General features: G+C 39.8%; 1 protein-coding gene across 6 annotated transcripts in view; it reads left to right on the forward strand.

The window, feature by feature from the left end:
• TLN2 (talin 2) overlaps positions 1–27,047 on the forward strand; it is a 209,946-nt gene that overhangs the window by 20,943 nt on the left and 161,956 nt on the right. For 4 of the 6 annotated variants that reach the window (XR_012996198.1, XM_076348381.1, XM_076348379.1 and 1 more), the window contains exon 2: positions 13,761–13,859. The exons of 1 other annotated variant lie outside the window; for it this stretch is intronic. The gene's annotated coding sequence lies outside the window, so the exon portion shown is untranslated. Of the gene's footprint in view, positions 1–13,760; positions 13,872–27,047 lie in introns of all 6 variants that reach the window. One more of the 6 variants, XM_076348382.1, reaches the window with a different exon arrangement.

Below are 27,047 nucleotides of genomic sequence, written 5' to 3' on the forward strand. Positions count from 1 at the left end.
CGTTTTTCCCCAAAGGTATGCTGGCAGTAACTTCTGGTGGTTCTTCTGCTTCTAAGGGATAATCCTTGCTCAAAATTAGTTACCTTTTTATTTCTGTTTCAGGTGAGAAAACTGCCTCCTAGTAGTGAGATGACTTCATCTGTTTATTAGGTTTAAAACTTGCCTTTTTTTGGTCTGTTCTTGTTGTTCTGTTCAATAGTCTAACTCATTTTTCTTGTATATTGAGAGTAACACTGAGGAAATGCCATTTTTCAGTGGAGCCCTAAGCTGGTGCAGTCAGCTTCAAAAGAACTTCAGCATGTAAAAAGGTGTTAGCATGGTAAGAACTAGAAGTTTCGAGCTGATGAGTTCTCATTAAGTCTGGCTTTTGGCTTCAGTTCAGCTTGAGTGGGAAAAACTGGAGGTATGTACTGGAAGTGCCTATCTAGCATGACGTATGAGTTATTTTTAGGGTAGTGAGGCAGGCAGTGTCTCTGCAGGTTTTACTGTACATGTATGGTTTGTGAAACATAATTTGTAGTAATAGGGTTCTCAGTGGAGAAACTACAACTAGCAGGAGGCCTGAATCTTTCACGTTACTATTTCTTGGATTTTACTCCAACTATCCGTAGTCTTCGTGAATCACTAAAGCCTCATGCAGGCAGCTGCTTGACCAGCATCACTCCTTTGAAAACTGAAAAAAAAATTAAAGAGTTTACAACTAGTTGATTTTTAAGGAGTGCATCCTAGAGAATGTGTGCTGCTTAATTAAAAAACTTCCACACACTTTCTGAGTGTAGATCTAAGACAAATTGTAGAATCTTTCTGGTTAGGACCTGAACAGACCTGCCCAGAAACCATACAACACTTAATAGCTTTTGCTTTGAATGTATCTGTGGGCATTATTTTGTAACTTGCTAGGCAACATGGTGTTAAAATCCTGCTAATGCTTTAGTTAACTTGATACCAGCTCAATTTCAAGTGACCAAAACTCAAAAGGGTGTTTTTTTTGTTGGCTGTTCTCTTCCAGAATAATTTGTGCCAGTTCTGGTCCGTGGTCATGTGTAATGCATCTGCAATATGGTCATTCCAGTTTGAAAAACTTAAGCTTCTTTGTGCATCAGCCATTGGTTTGAAGACTGAATAATTTTCCCTGGATGGGAAACCCTTGCTGCATAATTGAAAGTATAATGGGAAAACCTTAAGTAGTTCAAGTGGCTTGAAAAGTCCATGTCCCTGTTTTCCTGATCCTTAAGGTCAGAGGAGAGATGTTTACAATTTTCCCTTACACATGTGTGTGCATACATCCGGTCTCTCTCTAATAACCAATTGCTGGATCCTCTGACTGCTGTTATCCTGAAGTTGTAGGCTGTAATTGTAGAAATCCCTGTGAAAGAGCTAGGTTAGTTTGACAAACTGGATGTACTTGCTCCTCCTGTTTCTTCTCCGGGCATTACCAGGCTCCCTGGATGATGTCAGGATGGTCAGCGTAATACTCTAACTCAAGTTTGGCGCTTACTTGGTAGTTATGGAATTGTCTTTGTTCACAGAAGTGTTTCTTGAGTGTGTCAATGAAGGTGGAAACGCTGTGTACTTTGGAGCTATGTAATAGGAGAAGTTTGGGGGTTTTTTGTGTCTTAAAGACAGGAATGTAAGGAATCAAGTCAGTGGTCTTGTGTAATGAGAAGGAAGAAGCTGCTTTTGGCAAGTTACCTCAAAAGTGGAGGTTTACATTTTCCTCCTGGCATGCGCTTGGATTCCTACCTACCATGGGTGAGGTATGAACCACAGGGCAGAAGACATCTGTGATAGGAGTGCAATGAGAAAAGAGGTTACTCAGACTTCCCTGTCTGAGAGAGGAGAGGGGAACAACGTGAGAAAGTGACCTGCAGTGTGAGGTGAATGGGGCTGTTAAATGAGAAGTCTAAAGCACTGACAAGGAGGGGACTTCTGGGGGGAGATGGTGTTATCTAGATGATGAGCAGGGATTATGGTGGCAGATGTCAAACCAACTTTTATACCCATTGGTAAAGCTACAGAATCAGCAGAGCGATCTCTTTGGAAATGCTTGATATTTTTGGTCAGAGCTATTGATGGGCCAGGTTGTAATATCAAGCAGTGCCAGATAGCAGTCTTGGTAATTAGTCTATGGTTTTGATGAATAGGTCACTGGTGGAAGATGAGGTCCAATGTCTCTTTCACCTGAGTTGTCACCTCAAGTTTAAAAGCTTGGAATGTGGGCAAAATGCAGACAAATGGGATGACTTTGATATAAATTTCTCTTGTCGTTATGAACTTTTTTGGATTTATGAAGATGGCTTTTGGACTTAAACTTAGATGACTGAAATATTAAACATGGGATTTTTTTTGGTCGAATAGCAGTCTTTGTTTTCAAAAAGTATTACAGAAATTTGAATCACCCACATAGCCCTCAACAGAAAGATTGTTAGACACTCAAAATTCTCTTTCAAGGTCAAATTCTCCTCACTTTTTTCTGTTACCATGCACAGCCCGTGTTTATATAGATGTTTCCCATTAAGCCAGGACTGTTATTTTAACTTTCCACTTCCCAACTCTGTTACTTGCTGAATGAAACTAATCTGTTGTCTTTTCTTTTCACCCTTCTCCTAAGCCAATTCTTTGCTCTCCTCTATGAGATCTTAGCTCTTCATCTTTCCAAGAAAGGGTTATGGATTTTTAAAGGTATTATGTAGATGAAGAGGAGAGTGTTTACCCTGTGGTGGCTATGCACAAGAGTCCAGGTGTGTTTCTTGGTTGAAGAAGAGCAAGTGTCTTAAAGGTAAAAGATGGTGAGCGGGGAGCCTGGGGATTTTACAGCTGTCTATGTTTGGAGCTATAAAATTACAGCATAGGTTAGCTTCTACAAGTTGGACAGCAGAGCAGCTGTTCCTGCTTCATACAGCTACAATTCCATTGGCTACATTTTCCCACCTTCTAAGTGTTTTTTTAAATCGTAGAGCTAAGCTTAAGATAAGCTGTAATTCAAAACAGCAGAATTGGAGAAGTGGTAGTGCTGCAGGTGGTATTAACTCAGCATGATGGGATGGCTTTTTGCAGTGCTGAGTGCAAATATTAATTAAGGAAATGAACTGCTGTGTTGGTCACCTTGTTGCTCTTCTTCCATCTCTGTTGGTGATCTCTGCCCTACTTTCAGCTTATTTCTACTGACATTTTTCTTTAAAGAAAGAATAACAAATGTGAGTGTAAAATGGCTTGATAAAGAAATCCTGAACCCATATATCTTGTGTGAGGAAAATAAGAAAAGGTCAGAAGTAATTGTCTCATCTTTGGTGAAATATATTCGAATGTGACACTTCTGTAAAAATTGAGGCTGTTGGTTCTCCAGACTGCGTATTTAGGAATTTCACTTGCAACTGTCTAGTACATTGAGCTGGCGTTAATGGAACAGGTCACTTCTTGTCACTTGGAGTACTGCAGGAAAGTGTGTTTCATTCAGATTTGAAGTATAATCTTTTTCAATTTTCCTTTTTGCAGAACAATAAATTCCTTAAGGAAGTATTAGTGGGAGTTTTGAAATGGTCAGAGGAAACAAGGCTAAAACCTTTACATCTTATGGTGTAATAGGAATAACATGAAAACAACAGGAGACGATGCAACCTTTTAGGTATTCATGCTTTTCTGATTCTTTGCAGTGCAGTGGAAGTTGCTGGTCTCGACTTGCTTATTAATAACAATTATAGAATCATAGAATAGTTTGGGTTGGAAGGGACCTTTAAAGATCATCTAGTCCAACCCCCCTGCCATAGGCAGAGACATATTTCACTAGATCAGGTTGCTCAAAGCCCCATGCAGCTTTCAAAGATGGGCCATCCACAACTTCTCTGGGCAAGCTGTTCCAGTGTCTCACCACCCTCATCGTAAAAAAAAAATTTCTTCCTTATGTCCAATCTAAACTTACCCTCTTTTAGTTTAAAATGGTTGCCCCTTGTCCTGTCACTACAGGCCTTGGTAAAAAGTCTCTGTCTTATAAGCCTGCTTGAAGTATTGAAGGGCCACACTGACATCTCCCCAGAGCCTTCTCTTCTCCAGGCTGAACAACCCTCTCAGCCTTTCTTCATAGGAGAGCTGTTCCAGCCCTCTTACCATTTTCGTGGCCCTCCTCTGGACCCGTTTTAACAGGTCTATGTCTGTCTTGTACTGGGGACCACAGAGGTGGACTCAGTACTCCAGGTGGAGTCTCATAAGAGCAGAGTAGAGGGTGAGAATCAAGACAGTCAGGTAGACTAAAAGTATCTGTTACATGCTGCTAGTACATACATTTGTGGTATATCCAGTACTTAGTTAAGGTGGAGAACTGCTAATGTATTAACTCTTCAGCTTTGACAGCTCCTTGACAAACTCTTATCTTGTAAACATGAAGTCACTAATAGTTGAAGACCTTTATGCTGTTGCATTCCAGATTGCTTGCTTGTCAAGTGTGTGGGGTAGGCCGCCTTTCTGTATTTCAAACTTGTAAACAAAGCCTCTATTTATTCCAAATGAATGGCGGTTGAATAAAGTAGGCTGCAATATCTATGGCCTTTATTAAGAGTAAAGGCTTAAATGAGAATTGGGAGAAGGACAAACCCAGCTGTCATTCCAGAGCGATGTAGCTTACAAAAATTACTTGTTTTGTTGTTACCCAGGCTGTTTGTTTCCTTGTGTTTGTGAAGGCCTGTGCTGTTTAACTGTACTGTACACTACAAACTTATGTTCACAAGGAGCTTTGACATCTGTAGCATCTGTGAAACTAGAAGATATGCTCATATGCGTGCAGGGAACTCGCATATTCAGTGCTCTTTCAGCTATGAGAAAGCATCTTGATAAGACACGATAAATCCAATTTTTAGTCAAACTTGAGCTAGTTGGGAAATTTGAGTTGTTTCAATGCTGGGAACACTTTTCATATTACATATTTAAAGGACAGGATGGAGAAATTTTTGCTATCCTACATTTTAGATAGCTGCTTTAGCTACTAAGGTAGAAGGGTCATCTCTTCTCTGGTTACAACCCTATAGCTGAGAAATAAAATGCAGTCTCCCTACCTGTGGAATATTATTCTTGGGCACAAATGTAGAAAGTAGAGGTGACTGTCGTATCCAACCTGATGTTAATAAAACACTCTGTTCCATTCCATGTGTCTTGTAGTCTCCTACAAGCATTGCAATGAAGTATCTGAAATCTTTTATATAAATTAATTATTAAATGTTATTCCTCTCATCTCATTTGCTGTACAGTGTAAATGGTTTGTGCTGAAATGGGTGGAATGAGTGAATTTTGGGAGTAAATAAGCATGATAATTTGTTTAAAAAAGGTGATAACCTTGTGCCATTTGCCTTTGACAAAAGTTGCCATAGGTGCTGTTCTTGGAACATAAACGTGAACTTGGAATATAAACTGAACGCTGATTGTGTTGTTGTAAAAGCTGTGATAATGAAACCTGTTTATTAGGCAGATTTGCATAAATCTTTGTCTGAAAAAGCTCGTTCTTGTGCAAAATTACACATGTGAGAGTTTACCTTTTCCAGTACAGTGAAAACAGCAAAAGAGAGAGCCTAACTTTGAACTTCATCATTGGTGATATACTCTAACAATAACTGAACCCGATGGAGAACCTCTTTGAGCTATTTCTTGCTACTTCTGGAGCATCTGTGCTTGGGTATTTTCTCTTTATAAAGGATTTAAAAGGCTAGATCAGCAGTGTGGGCCTTCCTGGTACCTTTACCCTTAGACTGCAAAATCTATTCTGGTATGCTCTTCCTCCCTCAGCTAAAGCAAGAGAAGTTTGGCTTTTCTGTTGATATCCTGTATCTGTGCCATGTTGTCCTGGTGTCAGAACAGGTGCTGTGACTGCTGTGAAGAGAATACCTTTGCCTTTTCTGTTACCATGCATCCCCCACGTCTACCTTGTATCTTGATAACCACTGTGTGTGGAAGGAAGCCTATAGTGTATATAATAAAAGTCTACTGATGTAGAAACACTTCTTTAAGGGTGCAGTTCCAAGGTGGGTTGGTTTAGGTTGAACCAAGGTTAGTGCTGTCTTGCTCTTCCTCCCTTCTTCCCTTGTGTCAACCTTAGCATTAGCCTGACTGTGCAGAGAGCTAGACTGGAAATTTCAGCCTAGTTAAAAACTAATATTGTGGAGAAGGCGGGTGGAGAGGGAGACAAAGTTGGATAGTGTAGCTCCCTGCACCTACTTGTTATGGGCAGGGCTGAGTGCCAGTGTAAGGTGGGAATGGGAAGAACTGCATAGTCGGGTAAAGGGAAGGATGGGATTGTGGCAATGCTGACTGAGACAGGGGCCTGCACCCCCAGGGAATCTAGTTCTCTTAGTAGAAGTGGTCTGCTTGGTAGGGGTGAGATTATTAATGTCCCCAGCATTATGAGCTTCTAGTTTGGGCTGGTTAAAAAGGTTTCTTCTGGAGTGCAATTATGGATGGTAAGGTTTTTTTAATGCCTTCAAGTGAGCTCAGGTTATGCAGCATTGCTTGACTACAGCTGGCATCATTCATCTCTTGTTTTCCATGCGGGTTATTAGTCTGGTTGTCTTGTTGCAGTGGACCCCTGGGAAGGAAATAGTTACTTAAGCAGAGTTCAGTTTACATGGTTCAGCTTCTTCTGTGATTGTTTTAAACTAAGTTGTAGTATACAATTAAACACTATAATGGACAGTTTCCTTTTAATGTGTTTCCATTTGCGCATCTCCTAAAATTTGAGCAAGTAAGAATTGAAAGGGAGAGTGGATAGATTTGAAGAGGGGGGGGGGGGGAAACATGTGGAGGCAAATTTATTGGGGGGAGATTTCTCTCTTTCTTAGCCAACCTTGTATCGTGTATAAAACTGTGGGCTTTTTAAAATAATAACTTGACTTTCTGAATCAGTGTTGTTTCACTTGATTTCTTTAGTATTACTCTTTTTTTTCCCCCTCTTCTCCTGACTCTTTCCAGTAAAAATGGGAAAGGACAGGGTCCTTTACCTACAAAATGGTAAATCTATTTTCAGCTGAAGAAAAGCTAGCTCTTTCAAAGATTTGAAGGTTGTATCATATCTGTTTTGTTATTTTGGCCAATTTGAGTAAGAGAGTAACAAACAACTCTCAAATATCATCTTTTACTGTGAGTAAGCCTTCTTTCACTAGCTTGCTGACCTGTGCTGAGTTGTATGGGCATTGTAACAGTGATGAATGTTCTTGTCACAAGGTACTAAACACATGTTGTCTGAGAAGTAAACAAAAGTATTCTTCTGTAACCCTACATAAAACCATCCAGATAGTAGACTGCTGCTGCTCTGAGTGCAGCTCTGAGGATCTCTGTGCTTTTCACTTTCATCACATCTAGAGATAGAGGCAGCAGATGGGAAGAGAAGGTAGGAAGAGTAGACTTTAGGCACCTGTTTTGAGTGCTAATGTAAATGGACTCAGCAGTCATTATTACACCACAGTTTCCACATGAATGATTTTGATGGAAGTATTTTTTAAATACCAGTGGGTGACTTGTTAATTGAGGCATTGACTGAGCTGTTATCTTGGCCAAGTTCACTTGATGCGCATAAGGGAAAATGGATATGAAGCAAGCAAACAGCCCTGTGTTTGTTTTAAGGGCTTTCTTTGAGTCATAGCCAAATCAATGTGAAAAGCGTGGTGCCATTTTGGAAAAGTTGTATTATTATGTGCTGTAGTGAGAAATTATCTGTTGAGAGAAATGAGCAGGGTAATGCTAGTTGGATGTCCAGAACTGCAGAAGGGCATGAAGTGAAGCTGCAAAAAGAATTGAGTTAGAACTGAAAGAGTGTTTGAAACCTACTGATCTTTGATGTTAATAGAACACATAAAAGCAATAGCAAGTCTTGCATTTTATTCTGCAGACTTTGCCCATGGGAGTGTAAAGGATTTGTGTCACAGTAACAGTAGCTTTATTGCTATGCTTGGAGTTTCTGGGTCTTCAAAGTTATGCTGTACAGGAAGACGGCTATTAAGGTATCTGCCTCAGGGAACTCTGTATTTGAAGTTTGTTCTCTGAATCTTCTTGTGACGTTCACCCAATATCTGCCTCTGAAGAGCTGATGCTTCTGAAGAGTATTTCATTGCCTGGACTCATACTGGCCACTGTCAGGGAAGTTGGCTGAGCGTTTTAAGATCTATCTTGATGGACTACTGTATATGCTGATGGTATTGTTACGGTACCAATTACAACTTAGCCCTTCTGATTTGGGCAAGGTTAGAAGCGATAGTTTTAAGTACCAGTTAAATGACCTGACAGTCTTACAGTTAGTTAATTGCATATGACATACTTCGTAGGATCAAATGATACTGCTGCAGGCTTTTGCAACTGGCATTGTGCATCAGAATTGGAGTGGCTGCAAATTTGTTGATGAAATTAAATTTCCAAGCAGTTAGCTTTTTTTTTTAAATTGAGTTTTGTTACCTCAGTTGACATACATTTATGGGCAGAATTTTCTACCTAATTTAACTTTCATGTAGCATTTTTTTTTTGAAGTGTCTAATAGGTGTTTAATAACTTGGATAACTATAATTACTGTGCAACATACTTCAATACATCAGGCCATGCAAATATAGATTGACTTTTGTTCTGTTGAAATTATTTGGAAACATCCAGTATACTAATTAAATTTTGTCAATTAAAAGTTAATTAAGCATTATTTTCTGCACTTGAGGGCCAGTTTTGTGTAAAAGGTAACAGAATGACTTATTTTCATATCTATTTCACACACACTTTTAGTGCAAGCCTTGGGTCAATAGAAGAAACAAGTCATCCAGTACTGATCAGTGCCGTGAAACGTTATCTTAATACACATAATCCACTAGAGGCTAAGAAGATAATATGCAAGTGCTTTACAGGCAATGTCATTAATGCTAATACCCATTGTGCTTTGAAGTGTATAGTAATAAACCTGAATTCACTGGATAATAGCTTGCCAAGTGCATCTTAAATGTGTACGTGCATGTTTCTAGGGATGGAAAGTCTTGCCTAGTTTTCCTGGTATGCACTTACCATCCCTGTTCTTCTTCTTGGATGCCATGGAAGAAGGGTTGAAACCATAGCAGGAAATCTAACTAAAGCATCTCTTACAGCTTGCAGGTTTCTTTAAAATTCCCATACAGCCCAGAACCTTTTCCAGTCCGTTTTATTGTACTGTGTTCTGGCAATGCTGACCATGCTGGTTGGCCCTGAGACTGCATTTGATTGTCGTAGAAAATCTTGAACCCACATGAAAGTCAAATCCATTACACTGATAGAAGGTTGTTGTCTAACATGAAGGGGAGAGAAATATTTCTACTTTTGGTTGTTGAGATTAAGAAACAACTAGTTGTGTTTTTTTCAGTGCTCAGCAGTAGTCTCTAAAATACATGAAGGAAGCTACTCAACTTCATCTCTTTCTTCTTCGCATAGCTATTCTGTTGCAGCCAAGGCTATTGCTTACATGTACCATGCATAAATGATGTATTTCAAGGATTAATGCACCCTGTATGAAACTGCAGGAGATCGTAGAGTGCTAGGCCCACTAGTAAGGTATAATTATCTTGACAGAGCATCAACTGTCTCTTGAGACAAGGCTAATTTTGGGGTAATTTAGGGTCATCAGATTTAGAAGTAGTAACAACCATCAGCTTTTTTTTTTTTTTGTTACTGAGGAAAACAGCAACAGATCAGAATATTTGTATAAATATCAGTCTGGGAAGATCTGTGAAATATAATTAACTAGCTGAACTGCATGTAAATGGGATCAGTTTTGTGTTATCTATCTGTACTTCACTGAGATGAATCTAATTACTTTTGAGTAACTAGCTTATTGATATTCAGTACCTTGGCAATGTTTTCTTGCTCTGACTATGTAACCATTTGAAAGCTGGGTCTGAGCAGTATTTTTTAGTCAACACTGCAAGGACTTTGACATGTACAAACTGGAGCATCTTTAAATTCAACCCAGCTGTCATAGAGAAGAATCTGAATATTCTTTCAGTACTATTTACAGCCTGCTGCTAATATCTAAGTGCAGAAAGACTACAAGTCCTTACTGTTCCCTGATCTGTGGTGGGCACTACGTACGCAGGAGAAGGCATCTCTGAATGTTTGTTAGGGAATTTTGTAGCATAATACTACATTCTGTATCTTAAAAATACAGAGATCATAGTTTCCCATTTTGGGAACAACCAGTCTTGTAAGAATTCCGCAAGAGTGCAGCGAGTTCACCCAGTGCTACAACAGTGCTGGCAGAGTTGCATTCTCCAAAATTCTCATCAAGTGGATTGCTGGAGTCTTACAGTTGCAGTGCTGAGACCTCAGAATTCATCATGGCATTTGATGCTCTGAGGTACTATTTCAGCAGTATCTCTGACAGGTCAGTAGTATTTACCTGGCCTATAGATAAAGATAGTGACAAACTCAAATAGCATGGTTTCAGAATGCTGTTCTTAACGTTTTGAATTTAAAATGGCCAAATTCTCAAGCTGAATGTAACAGAAAAGTTTCTCAGAGGTGTTACTGCGAGTCTCTTCTGTGGATGATGATGGAAACGACAGCTGCTGTTTTTGTAAGCGTTTTTTGGGGGGGAAAGATAGACTAACTCCAGGGCTGGACTGGAAAGTCTTTGGAGCATTGAACACTTAGAGCAGGTTTTCAAGTGGGTGTGCCTACTGCTGTCAGTCTGAGCAAATAACTTGCAAGGCAGATGTTCAAGATTGGCTACTGGCAGTCTAGAAGATTCTGCTGCAGTAGAAAAGCCAGTAATTTGTGCTGTTAGCTGTCAAATACATTAGGGGGGAAAAAACCTAATTAGTTCATCACTTAGCATTTTCTTTTTAAGTAAATGTGAAGCCATGAATTCCAGTCCTGGAAGATGACAGAAAGGTATTTCCTGTGCCTGAAATAATTTTGTTCTTTGTGACATGGAGGCATGAAGTTTATTTTGAATTGCTAAAAGGCATATCTCAGTGTGGCATTGTTAAAGTCCCTTAAGAAGTTGCACTGAAAATTTTACCTCACTTGTTATTAGCAGACCAGTCTGAAAGGCAACTTCAAGATCAAGCATGTGTAGAAATGTGTTTTAGTGTGAACCAATTATGTATGTGAATGAATGTGTGGGCTGCTGAGGGTAAGGGGGGGAAGCTATGGTGCAACTCAGTTTGAGTGGTTAGCTTTTATTCTGTGTGGCTGAGCAAAGGAGAAGCAACACTAAGTGCTGCCATGACATTTCTTGGCGATCTTTGTCTGCGCCAGTAAAATGCTGTGAATGAAAGCATGGTGAGAGTGGAAAATATTCCTTACAATACTTTTGGCTGTTCAGGGGGATTTTACTAGTAGTTGAGCTACTTAAAGAAAACAACTTTGTTTTAGTAAAATGGGGAGGTAATTGCAGATACAGGGCAAACTATGATTGGCTTAACTTTTAACATCCGTTAAACAACAAGCTTCCTGTTGAGCCACTTCTTTATGTGGGGATCTGGGCATTCCAGTCTGTGTCAGACTGTGCCCCATGCCACAGCTCCTCTCATTCCCAGTCATATTAACAGGACGGATGCACTGACAATTTCCCTTTGGGGCACTAGGTTGGTACAGATTTGTAGTGCCAAAAGTATCTTCAGAACATATCATTAGTTATTCCTCCAGAACAGAAACTAAGTGACAATGCTTCTAGGAGAGAGCTGCTTCTGTGATCTACACAATCAACCCAGTTGTGGGGAAGGATTTAGAGCACTGCCTCAGTATTTGCATGAGTTGAGTATAGAGGTGAGGGATGATCCGGTCTGTCTTAAACATTTAAATCATCAAAAGATGCAAAATGTCTTTATTGATGCATGAGGAAATACTAATACTAAATGTCAAATCAATGAGCTGTAGGTTGATCTCTGGTTAGTGTTACTCTAGTAGACAAGTTGCATGCAGTTCTCAGTTACAGTTGCAGATATTTATTTGGTATACGAGAGTCAATTTTTTAAGATTAGTTTAGGCTTTCTCTGTGCCACCTTGTATTTGTGTTTCTAAATCATGCAACAGAGAAATCTGTAGAAGAAGAAATAAAGTAAGGTTGCTGTCTATTGTCAGCAGGCATATGATGGTTCCAGTAAGGACTAAAGGTAAGATAGTTACCTAAGAACAGATTACAGTGTAGGTTTGTTTTGAATCCGCAATTATTTCTGGCATGCCTTCAGTTTTCTTAGATAAAGTTGTCATTGCCCTTATCTGTAAACTCTTGAGATTAAATGGCTTTAAATTCATCTGTCTGTGTCTATGAAGTACCTCCTTCTGCTGAGCCTTAAAACTGAAGAAGAGCTATTAATTCACTTCAGATTTTTTAATCAAAGGGAAAAAGCTAATATTTTACATTACTTTCATAAGTTTTGTAGATTACCCTGAGTAGTTGTAGAATAGTGGACTTCGATACCCTTCTGTATTGGAGGGCAAGCAGGCAGGCGCTCATGCTGTGAATAACTGATGTCTTCTGAAATGCCAGCTTTACTACATAGATGAGCAACAGTGCTAAAATGAATGGTAATGATGGCAGGTATAGTTTTAAAACCAACAAATTACTTCATTTCCTAGTTTGTTTTTTTTTTTTTTTTTGTTAAAAGCTAACCACTTGTAAAATAATCCTTGGAACCTTCAACAGCATGTTGTAGTGGCATGTTCATTACTGAGGTTGGGAGTAATGAAACCAGTCAGGAGTAAAAGGTACACTGTGTATCTTGTATATCTGCATGCATATGTATGGTTCCATGTGTATTTGCATCACTGGGTAACACCATCAGCATCTTCTAAGTTCTATTTAAACACTGAGTAATTCTTAAAAACTTTGTGAGCATGTTGCAAGTTCCAAAGGCAAGTATTAAAATAAGAAAAGTTATTTGTTAGGCCCATGTAATCTGAATTTCAGCTATTTGAAAGGGAGATGAGGTCCAGGAAGAAGCATTTTAGTTGTAGATGATGCATTTGTCCTCAAATTAACCAAAAAATCTTTCTTTTGATTGCAATATTTACTGCTTTACTGGCTGTAGTGTGACTTTTTTTGCTTAGTTTGCTATCTGAAGTTTTAGCCCAAAGATGTTTATGTTGAATGGGTGAGTTGCATGAGAATAAAATATGGGATTTTTAAAAGGTATGTAAAATATGGCATTTCTTAAAGGTACTCTGTTACGATTTGGCCAAAATAGTATAGGTTTTGACAGTCTCAGACTGTGACATTCAGATTCATAGATGTCACTGAGGACAAATGACTTTGGCATTTTAAAGAGAAACTGGATTCACAAACAACTTCTAGGTGCCTGAAGAGTCACTGATTTGCCATAGTATTTTACCACAGTTATCTTGAAAATAATGATAGTTTGTCTACAAACAAGTGTTGGGTGATAGAAATAGTGACACTGCAAATCTTAAAATTAATTATCAAGAGTTTCCTTTATCTCTACACATCTCCAATGTGCACGTTCTTGGGAGCATTGATCAAACACTAGATTTGCCATAGCTCATGTATGTTTGGATAGCAGTTGCTGCTGTCAGGTCACTCCAGGTAAATTCTGCAATATGAGCTGCCCTGGTTTGTTATTAACTTCAGTTTGAAGGACTTCAGTATGGGTCACTTTGCTGCCGCATTTCAAGTTGTTGGGTTTTTTTTGTTATTTGGCTTGGTGTGTCTCATTCTGAAGAGCAGTGTCGTAACATGCTGTTGCTTTCACTAACCTCTTTGCTTAGGTAGAATATTTAACATGTTTTTTTTTCTTCCCATGCCTTTTTTTTTTTGACAGTAATCTGCTGTGAGTTAACATCTAGGTCTTGCTTGCTGCTGGACTGTCCTGTTGACCTGTTCCAGTATTCTAAGGTCCCAGATTGGCAGGAAGGAACCAGTAAGTACAATGGTATGGGGGAATATTTTACTGTCATTTCAAGTTCTGTGTACCTCAAAGATAGATAGTACTAGTTAGTGTGATGTTGTGTGTGCTTTAAGAAGCCTTGCAAAACAAGTAGCTAGTGGCATCATTTATTTTATACGACTTAGCCCTTAGCAATTAGTACTTAAAGCAGATCAATAATCAAAGTTTAGGCACTGCTGTCTTAAAAATGCATTTTACATCTTTATCCTTTAAAGAAAATATTAAATGTAAAAAAGATAGCAGAAAATTCTGTTAATAAAATGTATGTCTCTTCAATGGCTGTTGTTATTTTACAGTCTTAAAATCCTGGGGAAAGTATTTGACTGCCTAACCTATAAAATTGCATCAATAGGAGGAGGAAGAATTCAAAATAACTGAATATGATAAGATTTAATTTCACAGTCTGGAGTTTGCTACTAGGAACTCTCATCTTTGACAGGACATCATGTAGTATATGTGGTGTTCAACCTCGTGTCAGTGTTCTCAGCATGTGAATTATTAGGATGTTATTAGTATACTGGTACATGGTAAATGCATAGAAGGATTTGCCTTGTAGTTTATTTTGTTGCAGTTGCTTAGTTTGGAAACAAGTCTTGCTGTCCAAGCAGCATTCTTTCTAAACGCCCAGGGAGTGCCCCATTAGATGACGTATTTCTGCTGAGATGTCTGGGCTGGCTTCAGGAACTGAAGCACTGTAGCTGTAGCAGCTGACTTGGTTTTCTCACTGATCTCATGCACAGCAAGTTCTGCTGCCTTTGATTTTGCCTGGTTCCCCTCCTGGCTGCCTCTGTAGCTGAAGCTTTAGCAGGCATGCTAAAAGGCCTTTCTAGTTTGGGCATATGCAAAGTGTGTAATCTCCAACGTGCATTTTCTTCAATGAACAACTGAATATACTGTTTCAAGTCTCTTATTTCAGAAAACTGAGTGTTGGTCCCTAATAAGAGCAGCCTCTGGGGTCTACTTGGGTGCCTTTGCATTGTCTCGTTGTTGCAAAGTAATGGGTAAGACTAGGAATATCATATTTGAACAAATACTCTGGAGGAAATGGTATTATCTGTAGAGGAATGGAAAATGAAGATAATGGTTGCTGAAATAAATGTTCTACCAAGAACACTGAAAAAGAAAAAAGTGTTTGTCTCAAGCAATTCATCAGGTGCTCCTTACTGGGAATACCATACTAAACACTACATGGTATTTCAAACACCTGTCATCCAGCAATAATTGGGTTCTAGAGAAACATCTGAACAGGAAAAACTGGTTTTGTCGCAAGTATTTCATACTGTGACAGTTCAAAAATGGGAAATGCTAGATTATATTTTATCATCAACTCAACTTACTATGACTGGAGGCAGAAACATGAAAACACTTCAGTCAAAATGTGGTTCAAATGTTGTGACTGGAAACTGCACTTCTCCCTTTGAGAGAATCTATTGATGTCTTCATAAGTTATCCCGCTCTGAAAATGAGATTTCTCCATCATGTGACAAGCATTTTGATTCTTTTTTTTTTTTTTTTTTAATGAAGAGTGGCATGGTAACTTAGCTTTCCCAGTATTTTGTTTGAGGCTATTTGCAGGCACAAGAACGTTCAGGTGTAAATAGAATTCACTTTTTTTCCTCCCAGTGACATTCCTGTCTCCATTGACATGACTTTCTTGTGTTAATACAGTTGATTCTTACTATCAGTTACATTTAATTTTTTGAATACTAACTTGACTTTGATACTGACTTGATTTTGAAGTACGAACACTCAGACTTGTCTGGAATTTTCACCCCTAAAGATTGCTTCAGCCGCTTACTGCCCTGCTGATATTTATCGCTCATGTTCGGGGCTGTTACTACATATACATTAATGATCGCAGCTATCGCAAGGAAGGTTTGGCTCTGCTGTTCCAGAGAATTTAAACACGTTTAAAAATGCTTCATGTTAGATAGTGAAACAGTTAAATAGTGAGTTTTGACTGTGGATCTTGCTTGCTAATGAACTTTATAGTTGCCATGTTATCCTTTTTTAATGAATTTTTATGAATTACTATATCCCATGCTGTGTGTCTCTCAACTCAAAACTCTGGCTCTTCTTCCTACTGGTCTGTGAAGTCAAGAATGGTTTATTTGATTGAACTGCTCCACTGTTCAGTTTGCAGATGGATGCTAAATTATCTTCAGGTGTTGACATTTATTGTGCAAATAGGTAATAACTCTGGCAGTTTGAGCCTTAAATTAAGTTGAAACCATGGATTAAAGCTCTTAACTTTTAAATGCTCTGAACACTGAGAGAAACACTGAAATTTTCCAGATTTGAAGACAATTAAAGTACTGCGAAAGAATGAAAATGGTATCTTTTACTTGCTCTGTTTACTTTCTTTTGTTCTCTCACTGTGCGTATTTGTAGATTAACTTTTACAAGCCCCTAGTTTTAGTTTATTTAAATAGGTTGTAACAATTCTTAATTATATGCTAGCTTTCTACTGCATTGTGGTGTGGGGTTTTTTTGAGGAAAACAAAACTGCTTTTAGGGAGGAGGAAAGAGTAATAAAATGGCCTCTCCTACAGATGAGGGAATGTTCAGCCTGACATACCCAAAGTTAGCCAACCTGTACCAGTCCAACAATAAAGTCGCTGTTCAGGCAGAGCTTCCCAAGTTACTTGGCTTTTTGGCTTGTAAAGGCTGATCATAAGCAAAGTTTAAGTTGCAACTGAAAGATTCTTTGTTATAGGTAGGTCTTGTGCTATATCACTAATCCCACAGTGGTGCCAAAGTGTCCTTGACTTCTGTTCAAATTGAACTCTAGGAAGTTTGCCAATATTTTGTTGTTCGGCTTCTTCAAAAACTTGCTACAGCCTTAGGTTATGTATTTGTATACTGCTGACAAGCATGGTTTGTTGCAAGTACAGTAGTTCACTGGATGTTATGACTACAAAATGTGCAACTTTTGATTTAATATTTTTGTGCTGACTATCCTAATGAAGTGTGTTAAAAGGGACCCATAGTTCAAAGATTCTAAAGGTTCTTTTTGTGAGGCATTTTGAAGCTTTGTGAGAACTGCTCAGTGTTGCTGTAATAAATTGCCCTCTGAGTTGCAGAGACAGTTTATACAGCATCATAAAGAAAACTTCAGTACTATGACTGAGTTTTAGAAAGTCGTGTCAATTCATGTTTGAGGAAATGTAAAGCTTTTAAGAAATGTGCAGACTGTTGTAAAGCTAAATGGGGGTTCCTTTGCCTTTTCTGGCAGTGGGGAAAGACCCCTTGGAATAGGCTTTGAAATATTTGTCCTGAAGTTAAAGCTAAGGCATTGTTTTTATTTTATTTAAAAAAAGAAATCACAGTTAAATCAGTTATTAAATGGTATGCATTTTAACTAAACTGTGTGCACACTGGTTTACATTCTCTGAACCTCTTAGTTCTCCATATGCTTCTAAGTAGGAGGGCCTGACACTTCTTTTGCATCTGTCCAAATTTTAAGAGTTCTTATTCCTATTCCTGTTCTGTTATTCCAGAGTTGTCTACCTCTGTGCTTTTTCCCTTAGATTTCTCTGTGCAGTGTCGCAAAGAAAAACAATCCAGTTTATATGGCTTTGAAATTGATAGTGGACTTTTGTGAGACTTGGCAATCAGGGCATCTGGCTTATCAGTCATCGTCATTATTATTATGGCAATATCTGGAGAATTTTCTGATGTTTTCTTAGTTCTGTTAGGTATTTTCAGCTGCTTTATCTTTCATTTTGTTTGAATTTCACTTTTCCTTTTGTCTTGACACGTGCCATCTATTGAGTATTGTACATATCACAAATTTTCTTTTCACTCTTGTGTATTATCTGAAATGATTTGTAGCTGGCTACTCATGCTATGTGGAGCTTCAGCTTATGCAAAGCACTTGCGAAGTCTTTTGTTGGAGGAGGAGGAGGAAGATGTCGCAGGGATGTACGGTCTGAAGGGAGTGGAATTATTGGGGGGAGAGTAGTGTGTGAAGGAGTTAGAATTATTGGGGGAGAGAAGTGTTAGGAGAAAGGCATTATGTCTGCAGGAAACCACATTTGCTAGTCTTAATGCTCAAAATCAAGTTTCTTCTTTAGAATGTTAAGAGCTTTTACTTCAGTATCACAAAGGTGAGGGCAGTTGGCAAATTGGTGATTTTTTTTCTTTTTTGTGTTCCTGTTCTACAACTGTTGGAAGACTTTCGTATATCCTTATATATCCCAATACAGCCTTAGCATTCTACTTGTATTCCAGTCTCTCCCTGCTTTCTCCTCGCCAAAATTCCTCTAACACCTGCTCCAGAGCAGCTTTTGAGTTCAGTCCCAGAGGGCCCTTATTTCCCAAGGCAGCCACAGCAAAGAATATTTATTGCTTGGTTTGGTGTGGTGTTTATTTTTTAGGGGGGGTGGTGGTGTGTGGTTTTTTGAGCCGATGGCTTTCTCCATTCCTTTCCCCTTGCTTCTTTTTTTCCTCTATAGAGTGTGCTTCCAACACTTCCTGTGGCAGGTCCAGGCTGCTTATTCTGATAGCTTTCTGGGCATATAACGTGTTTAAACTGTTGATGGGCTTGCTAATGGTTCATTAAATGGCTCACTAATTTCTGCTTTAAGCGGAGAGCAGTTCAAGTGGTTTAGATTTATATTTTCTCCTATAAATGTTTATGACTCTGAGATCTGGCTTATGGAGAAAACCTGTTTTCTGAGAGGTAGGAAGGAGTGTGTTTATTTCACTTTCTTAAGTTGTGAGAGAACTTCAGTTTAAATATTCTGTTCTACTAAATATTTTTTCCTTGTATATGCTTTCCATACTTCAAATAAACAGATAAGCAGTTCTGGCAGATTAATTTCAGGATGTGCCAGAAGCTGTTATCTTCATAAATAAATAGATGAGAAGTTAGTTATCTTTTGAAAATGCATAAAGAAATATCAAGCTCAAAACAGCTGCTTTGACAAAGTTAAATAAATGAACAAGATGCATTTTATGGCTAAGGGGAGACAGAAGGAAAGCTTAAACATTTTGGTGGCAATGAAATAATACAATCCAAAGGTATGGTATCCTGATGCTTCCAAGTTGGATAACTTCTATATTAGACTTCATTATTGTGATGGAGAAAAATTATTTATTTTGAAGTGCAACTTTAATTGCATATTAAATTAATCTACCCCTTCAGGAATATTAAAATTGTATGGGAAGTTAGTCTGCTATTTAATTAAGGGCATGAGCCACTGAGCCACCAAGTATGCTGGAACTATAGTACCAAATTATTATACATAGTGCATAATTGAAAATTTGTTTTTATATTGTCACTGCATGTATTCCCGTAACAACATAGTTCTTTTCCTGGAATCTGAGGTGTACAGGAACTAGAAATGCAGCTAACGGGAGGAAACTCACAACAGCTTCGAGTATTCAGAAGGTCATTGGCTGTGATATTTGAAATGGTTGAAAGGAATTACTCACATGCATCTACGATTTGTAGGGCCCTTTCATCAAGGGTCCTTTAAAGAAAGATCTTATTTAGATAACAGAAGGGAACAGAGTTAAAGTTGTGCTTTTCTGACTTGGAGTGTTCAACATTCTATAAATAAGCTTTTGTATGAAATTATGTAAGATAAAGAAGTTAATAGTGGAGTTGAATACTCAGGACTTCAAAGATTTTCAAGAAATGGGAGTGCCTTATGCATATTCCCTTTTAGCCTTATAGAACAAACTTTACCATGTGTAAAAGATCTTTGTAGCAGAAGCCATTTTACCCCCTTTCTCCACTGCAGGTTCAGTTGCTGTCCAAGAACTAGGCTGCTGCTTATCCTTTTGCAAGATCAATGACTTCTTGCTTTGTATGTGAGGCAGCCTGCTGAAAAGGGCAAAAACTCTGGAAATTGGCTCTGCAGCTTAGGATTTTTTCCATATTTCTGCAACTGTTCCTTTGATGGGTGGGAACTTCATGAACAGCTGCTGTGATCAGATCCTTACAAGATCTTGGGAAGCTCTTTTGGAAAACTTTAAACCCAGAACAGAGTCTGCATTGCAGCCACAGACATTATTGGTCATCAAAAAATGCGTTCTCTGCCTGGGTAAACAAACTAGTATATACTTTTGTAAGGTTCTTGCAAGGAAGCTCAATGTAAATTGAGGAATAGATTGCTTTTGTATACTTGTGAATCTTAATTTTATTTTGCAGTCAAGCATTTAAAGATGCCACGGCCTCAAAAATCCAGTATACAATTTAACAAGCAATTATGCAAAACAAAGAAGGCTTCCTATTAAGTAATTATGTGTGCAGGTGTTGTGTGATAAGTTTTTTCTTCTCATTATTTTGCTTTGACTAAATGATTAGATGTCTCTCATTTTGAACAGGATTATAAAACACCAGACTGAATTTGAATTGCATGTGTGGATTTAAGAGGGGCTAGTTCCAGAAGCTGCTTTCATGACTGGGATGTACATTGGTGTCCTGTTTATCTTTCTTCTGCGGTACTATTACCATTCCCTGTTGCCAGAATATCTGAAACAAAATTCCTCCCCCCTACTTTTGTTTGGGAACTGAGGAGAGCTACTCTAAGTGAAAAGAAGAATAAAAACCATATTGGTTTACTAGGGAAAGGTAAGAAGATGACACAGAGATGATATTATGATTTTCTTGGAGTGTAAGACCAAAAAATCTGGGGAGGAATAAGCAACAAATCTTGTTGAATTACAGGTTGGAGAGAAGCATAAGATCACTATCGTAAACTAAGTTTCTCTGGAAAATATCCTCCAGTACAGAACACAGTAAAGAACTTGCTAACTATAAATGCTGTTTCACAGACAGCCTGTTGCCTTCAGTAACTAATTTCTTCATCTTACGCATTTAGATGGGTAGTATCTTCTAACTGTTGTGAGTGCCGAAATGTGGAAGACCTGGCATACTGCTCTAGACTGGTACTGAAGCTCATGTAAACTGTGTCATAGTCCACAAGGGAACGTTACTGGTATTCCAGAGGTATGCCACTTCTGTCGACCTTCTGTAAATTCCTTGAGTTGTAGTGGCAATGTCAATCCTTAGCGTGTTCAGGAAACTGATTACAAAGCATACATCAGTAATGTGTTAAAGATGTAGCATGAGGTAGCCTGTGTAGAGTAAAAATCCAGGAGGTGTAAGTCTTTGAGTTGAATAAAAATGTTGATAAGCAGCAGATGAACATTTACCCAGCAGTGTAACTTCCTCATCTGTTGTTGCTTATATGTCCTGAGCTTGTTACAACTAGGAAGTTTTAAAGTGCTTGCTTTGCTTAAACTCACATTGCTACTACTGCTTTTAGGTTGATTTTTTTGCAGAGGTGAATGAGTTGTTGCTTTTAGCTACTGGAAATTTGTGACTGTGTGGTCATTGCCCAAACAGATAGGGAATTTATGGGAAGCAGATGAAAGGTCTGCTGCATCTCCTGCTCAGTCCTCCTAATCCCTTGGTCTGCCCATAGCAGTTCAAGCAGGGTTATCTAGCACTTTAACTTCCTTGTGGCCACACATCTTTCCTTGCTCCATGTGCCATACAGTCTGTCTTATGTGTTTTTATTGCATGGCTGTTAGCACGCTCCACCAGCCGTGGAATAGGGTGAAGACTCCTTAGAGTTCCAGCAAGAGATCAGAGTGAGTGAGTTAACTCAAATGAAAATTGTTTGTGGATTCCATAGGAAATGGGAGTACGGGCTAAGGTAATCTCTTGGGCATTTAGGTGATTTTTCTGTGAAGTGAACTTCAAATCATGCTGCTATTGTCTTCAGCTTACATTCAAGTTGGTCAAATGATCCAAAGTTTGTATGAGTGGAGGCAGCGGGGTGACACATACTGATTTAGAGGTGGTCGGGGAAGTAAATGGAAAAAAAGCAAAGATATATCAGTGCTGTGGAAAACCAATATAAACCATTTCTGACAAGTGAGTTTTGCATTGATTCTGTAAAAAAATTCTGTAATCAAATTTCACTGACTGCAGCATTCTTCCCAATGGTTCTAAAACTTGAACTTTGATGTTATACTTGTGCTACTGTCAAGATAACTGATGTGGTGATGTATAGTGTATGAAGCTAAGACGGTAAAGGTCTGTTGGACTGAAGGTCCAACAGTGACGCATGGCTGTCAGTGGTTGAGCTGAATGTGGAAAAGTAGGAAGCAGTAAGTGTCTGCAGCCTTTCTTCCTTATTAGAAGTACTGAGGGATCTATCTAATCCAGTCTTCACCAGACTGAAAACTTGGTAGGTTTTACATTCATTCAGTTTACATTCAGTGAGAGGCTGTCCCCTTAATTTTTAATTGTTGTTTTTCTTCTATCTTTTTTCATTGCTTTCCCTGTGACTAGAATTTCAGTATCATAGTTTAATTAAAGTAATTCAGTCACTTCAGGCATGTGTGTCCTTTGGATAGAAGATGTAAAAGCTCAGAGACACAGACTGTCCATCATAGGGCTTTTTACTTGCTTCCCCAACTATCTGATTGCTGTGAAAAATCTTTTCTGCTGCTCAGATTTCTTAGGCCTTCATTTCTGGATCCATGTCCCTAGGGACTTTTGCAATCAGAGGAAACTGCTCTCCGTCTTCACAAATTTTTGTGCAGCTGCAAAGATACAAAGAGTAGAACACAGTGCCAGAATAGGTCAGCCTTTTCTCAGTCGCACTGGGGAAGTTCTAGGCAATTTTGGAGTTTTCTTCAGACTTAAGGTACTGTATCCTTGGTCTTTTTGCTGAGACAGACAGACACACACACACCCTCCAGCAATTCAGAAATGTTTCAGAAGAATTGGATATCCTGGAAGTGATTACTTTCCATTGATAAAACTTTGTTCCTCTGCCTATTGTGTGTATTTCTCTAAGCTGCACTAAGGTTATACTGTATTTAGTCTTCTCTTTAATCCTAGAGTGGTACTTTCAGGTATAAGACTCGATCTGTCATCTTCCATGCCCTCAGACTGATGGGTCCCCTGTCGCTTTCTCACCAAGAAAAAAGTTGCCCCTCCTAAATGCTTGCCAGTTGCAAGTTCAGGGCAACATGCCAAGTGGTAAATATGTCAATCAGAAGTGTGGTTCTTCCCTGCCCCTCCCCCCCCCCCCCCCCCGCCACGTCCCTCCCCATGCGAGTCCAGAAGGAGGGTTTGGCTTGGATGTTCTTGGCTAGAATTGCTTCCAAAAGCTTGTTGTCCATCTGTTCATACAGCTAAGTGCTGTCCAAGGAGCCAATAACACAAAGTTGTAGGAGACTCGAGTGTTAATCATTCACGAGAACAGCTGGAGTGAAAGTCAATCCAGAAGACAGTTCTGAATTATCTCAAACTAAAATTTGATGTTAAAGGATATTTTGCAGTTGTCTTCCTCTTGGAATAAATTGATAAAAAGGTAGTTAATTTCTAGAAACACTTATGTCTCTTTGAAGTGTCTGCTTTCAAGGTAGTAGCTCAAAAAAGCTTGCATGCTATTTAAATGTGGCCTTGTTAATTGTGATTTCCCTGGCAGATAATTACTATCTAATACCAGGCTCAGTAATAGCTCAGAATTGTTGCTAGCTTCTCAAGGTGTATGTGCTGTATCCCTGAGTTCGGCTGCTCAGAATTTTCAGACAAGTCAGGAGCTTTGCTTCTAAAGTATACTATGACAGAAGTGGATTCTATCACTTAAAAGCATAATGAGGAGCACTTAAAGGTTTTAATGATAAAATCCATGTAATAACTGAAAATGCAGATGTAGAAACATAGCAATAAAGATGGAAGGTTTTTTGCTACTGTCAGAATACATGTGACAGTATCACTCGGCCTTTTGACCTGCTAAATGCTACCTACCAAAATACAGTTGAATTATATCACCAGTTTTCATGGACATGCTCACTTCCTCTGTTCATCCAAATAGCTTATGCATAGCTTTGTGGTAATCATTTACTTGATGTTGGTTCTTACATACCTGTGGTCTATGAACAAAATTAATGTTCCTAAGCAGGTATTTTAGTTATTGCATTCAACAATCAGTTGTATTCTTAGTAGACTCTTGTGTTTTAATTTTAAGGTCTGTGACTTCTGAGAGCAAAAGCTGGGCAAGTGTTTCGGACTTTTTGTGCCTATGACTAGTGTCCATTCTCTGATCACTAGGGTCAAGCTGGTAGCTGGGCCGTTACATTGCTAGACCTTCAGATCTGAATGTTACATATTAACTTCATTTATCATTAACTTGAGTGGACCTGTGTTAGCTGTTGCTCTTGTTATACGTTATACATAATTCACATATCTGGGACAGTGAGGTCAGTTGTCACCTATGTGCTAGCTTGATCTAATAAAACCATTAAGGGCAGAATTGGATGTAGGTTGTGATTATCAAATTTTGCTTTTAGTGCAAATTCTGAATGTAGCGCTTCAGATTTTTGGCAGAGAATGGCAAAAAGGTGAGGGAGTATTATATGCAGCAACTCAAGTTCCCAAATATTTTGCACATGTTTCAAGTGGTCTGCAATATAAGTTTTGTTTTGTGTTCATCTTCCTTGTTAAATGGATTGTTCTGCCTAAAACTTGAATGTGAGCTTTGTATACTTGGAGAACTAATACACAGGAAATGTGTTTATTCTGAAGTGAGACTCTGGGATGAAAACCAGAGAGGCTTTAGCAGAGCTGTTAAGACAACCCAGCTGAGTTTTATAACAGTAATTTCTTCTTTAAAAATCTGGAAGCAATAAACACTTCAGATGTGCTTTCTGAATGCAGTGGAATCAGTCCCTTGGGCAGACAGTGCATGAAAAAACCTTTGGAATTAACTTTGGATATGAACTCTACAATATTCTGAAAATACTGAAATGCTATATGCATACTGGAGCTAAGAATGCAATGTTTTACCTCTTCCTTTCTAAAGCCTTAGTTCTGTGCAGACTGGTGTCACAGTGACCTGTTTCAAAAAGACCAGATAGGAAAATTGCTTGATTTACTTGGGTTTTTTGGCTTCAACTCCAGGACAATGAATGGACAACGCATGAAAATATATCTTTCTGGGGTCTCTGTTATTGAAAGTGTTAGGAGTCAGTCCACTCTTCCATACAAACAGCTTGACTTGTTGCTGAAATGTGTGGGGCTTTTGTGTTGGGTTTGTTTGGTTGTTTTTGTTTTTTTTTTAAAGCCATGCCACCCTACAGCTGTACAGTGGCAACCATGCTAACTGCACTTCTCAGTAGCAGGTAAAGGGCAGCAGCAGTGTTGCAGGTCTACAATCATGTTAAACAACTGAAACCAGCTCTGAGTGACTAAGATTGTTGAGTAGTTCAAGTTTTTGCAGTATTTAAGTAGCGTATTTGAGAGCAAAGGCAAACAAAGTTTTCTCTCTACAGAGCTTTCTCAGACTACAGAGCCCTGGGAGTGGCGGTAAGGGACTCAGGAGCGCAGGTAGTTTTTTCATCAATCCTGCCGGTCAAAGGGAAGGGGTTTGAAAGGGCCAGTCGAATCTGTCGAGTCAACAAATGGTTACAGGACTGGTGCCACAGCCAGGGGTTCAGCTACTTAGACCATGGGACTCGCTTTGAGAAACCTGGTCTACTGGGGGCTGATGGGGTCCATCTGTGAGAAGGGAAAGAGCATCTTTGGTCATAGGCTTGCCAAGCTGGTGAAGAGGGCTTTAAACTAGAGATGCCGGGGGAGGGGAACCTCAATCCATCCCACTCCTACCAGTTTGATGCCAGGGCCAGCAATAGATGCCCAGAGCCTGGAGAAGGATCACAGGTCAGCAGGAGAGTGCCTGAAGAGCAGCACAAAGGAACTCCAGCCAGTAAGACAGCTTCATCGAGGGCCCAACTTAAATGCCTCTATGCAAACGCACGTAGCATGGGGAATAAACAAGAGGAGTTAGAGACGTGCGCACACCTGCAGGGCTATGACCTTATTGGCATCACGGAAACGTGGTGGGATGGCTCCTATGATTTGAGTGTTGGGTTGGAGGCATACAGGCTCTTTAGGAAGGACAGGCAGGGGAGACGAGGAGGGGGTGTCGCCCTCTATGTCAATGACCAGCTGGAGCGCATGGGGCTCTGCCTGGGGATGGATGAGGAGCCGACCAAGAGCTTATGGGTCAGGATTAAAGGGAAGGCAGGGACAGGTGACATTACAGTGGGGGTCTGCTACAGATCACCTGACCAGGAAGACCAAGCAGATGAGGCCCTCTATAGACAGATAGGAGCAGCCTCACGCTCACAAGCCCTGGTCCTTATGGGTGACTTCAACCACCCCAATATCTGTTGGAGGGACAACACGGCAGGGCATAAGCAATCTGTGAGGTTCCTGGAATGAGTCAATGATAACTTCCTTCTCCAAGAGATAGAGGAGCCAATGAGAAGACGTGCTATGCTGGACCTTGTTCTCACCAACAAGGAGGGGCTGGTGGGGAATGTGAAGCTCAAGGGCAGCCTGGGCTGCAGTGACCACAAAATGGTGGAGTTCAAGATCCTGAGGGCACCGAGGAGGGCGCGCAGCAAGCTCACTCCCCTGGACTTCAGGAGAGCAGACTTCGGCCTCTTCAGGGATCTGCTTGGTAGAGTGCCATGGGACAAAGCCCTGGAGGGAAGAGGGGCCCACGAAAGCTGGGTAATATTCAAGGATCACCTCCTTCAAGCTCAGGAGCGATGCATCCCAACAAAGAGGAAGCCAGGCAAAAACGCCAGGAGGCCTGCATGGATGAACAAGGAGCTCCTGGACAAACTCCAACACAAAAAGGAAGCCTACAGAGGGTGGCAGCAAGGACAGGTAGCCTGGGAGGAATACAGAGAAATTGTCCAAGCAGCCAGGGATCAGGTTAGGAAAGCTAAAGCCCTGATGGAATTAAATCTGGCCAGGGACGTCAAGGGCAACAAGAAGAGATTCTATAGGTACGTCAGGGATAAAAGGAAGATGATGGAAAATGTGGGTCCTCTCTGGAACAAAACAGGAGACCTGGTTACCCGGGATACGGAGAAGGCTGAGGCACTCAATGGCTTTTTTGCCTCGGTCTTCACCGGCAAGCGCTCGAGCCTCACCGCCCAAGCCACAGAAGGCAAAGGCAGGGACTGGCAGAATGAAGAGCCACCCACTGTGGGAGAACATCAGGTTCGAGACCATCTAAGGCACCTGAAGGTGCACAAGTCCATGGGACCCAATGAGATCCATCCTCAGGTCCTGAAGGAACTGGCGGATGAAGTTGCTAAGCCACTATCCAT

This window comes from Aptenodytes patagonicus, chromosome 10 (genome assembly GCF_965638725.1).
Source record: "Aptenodytes patagonicus chromosome 10, bAptPat1.pri.cur, whole genome shotgun sequence".
Classification (NCBI taxonomy): domain Eukaryota; kingdom Metazoa; phylum Chordata; class Aves; order Sphenisciformes; family Spheniscidae; genus Aptenodytes; species Aptenodytes patagonicus.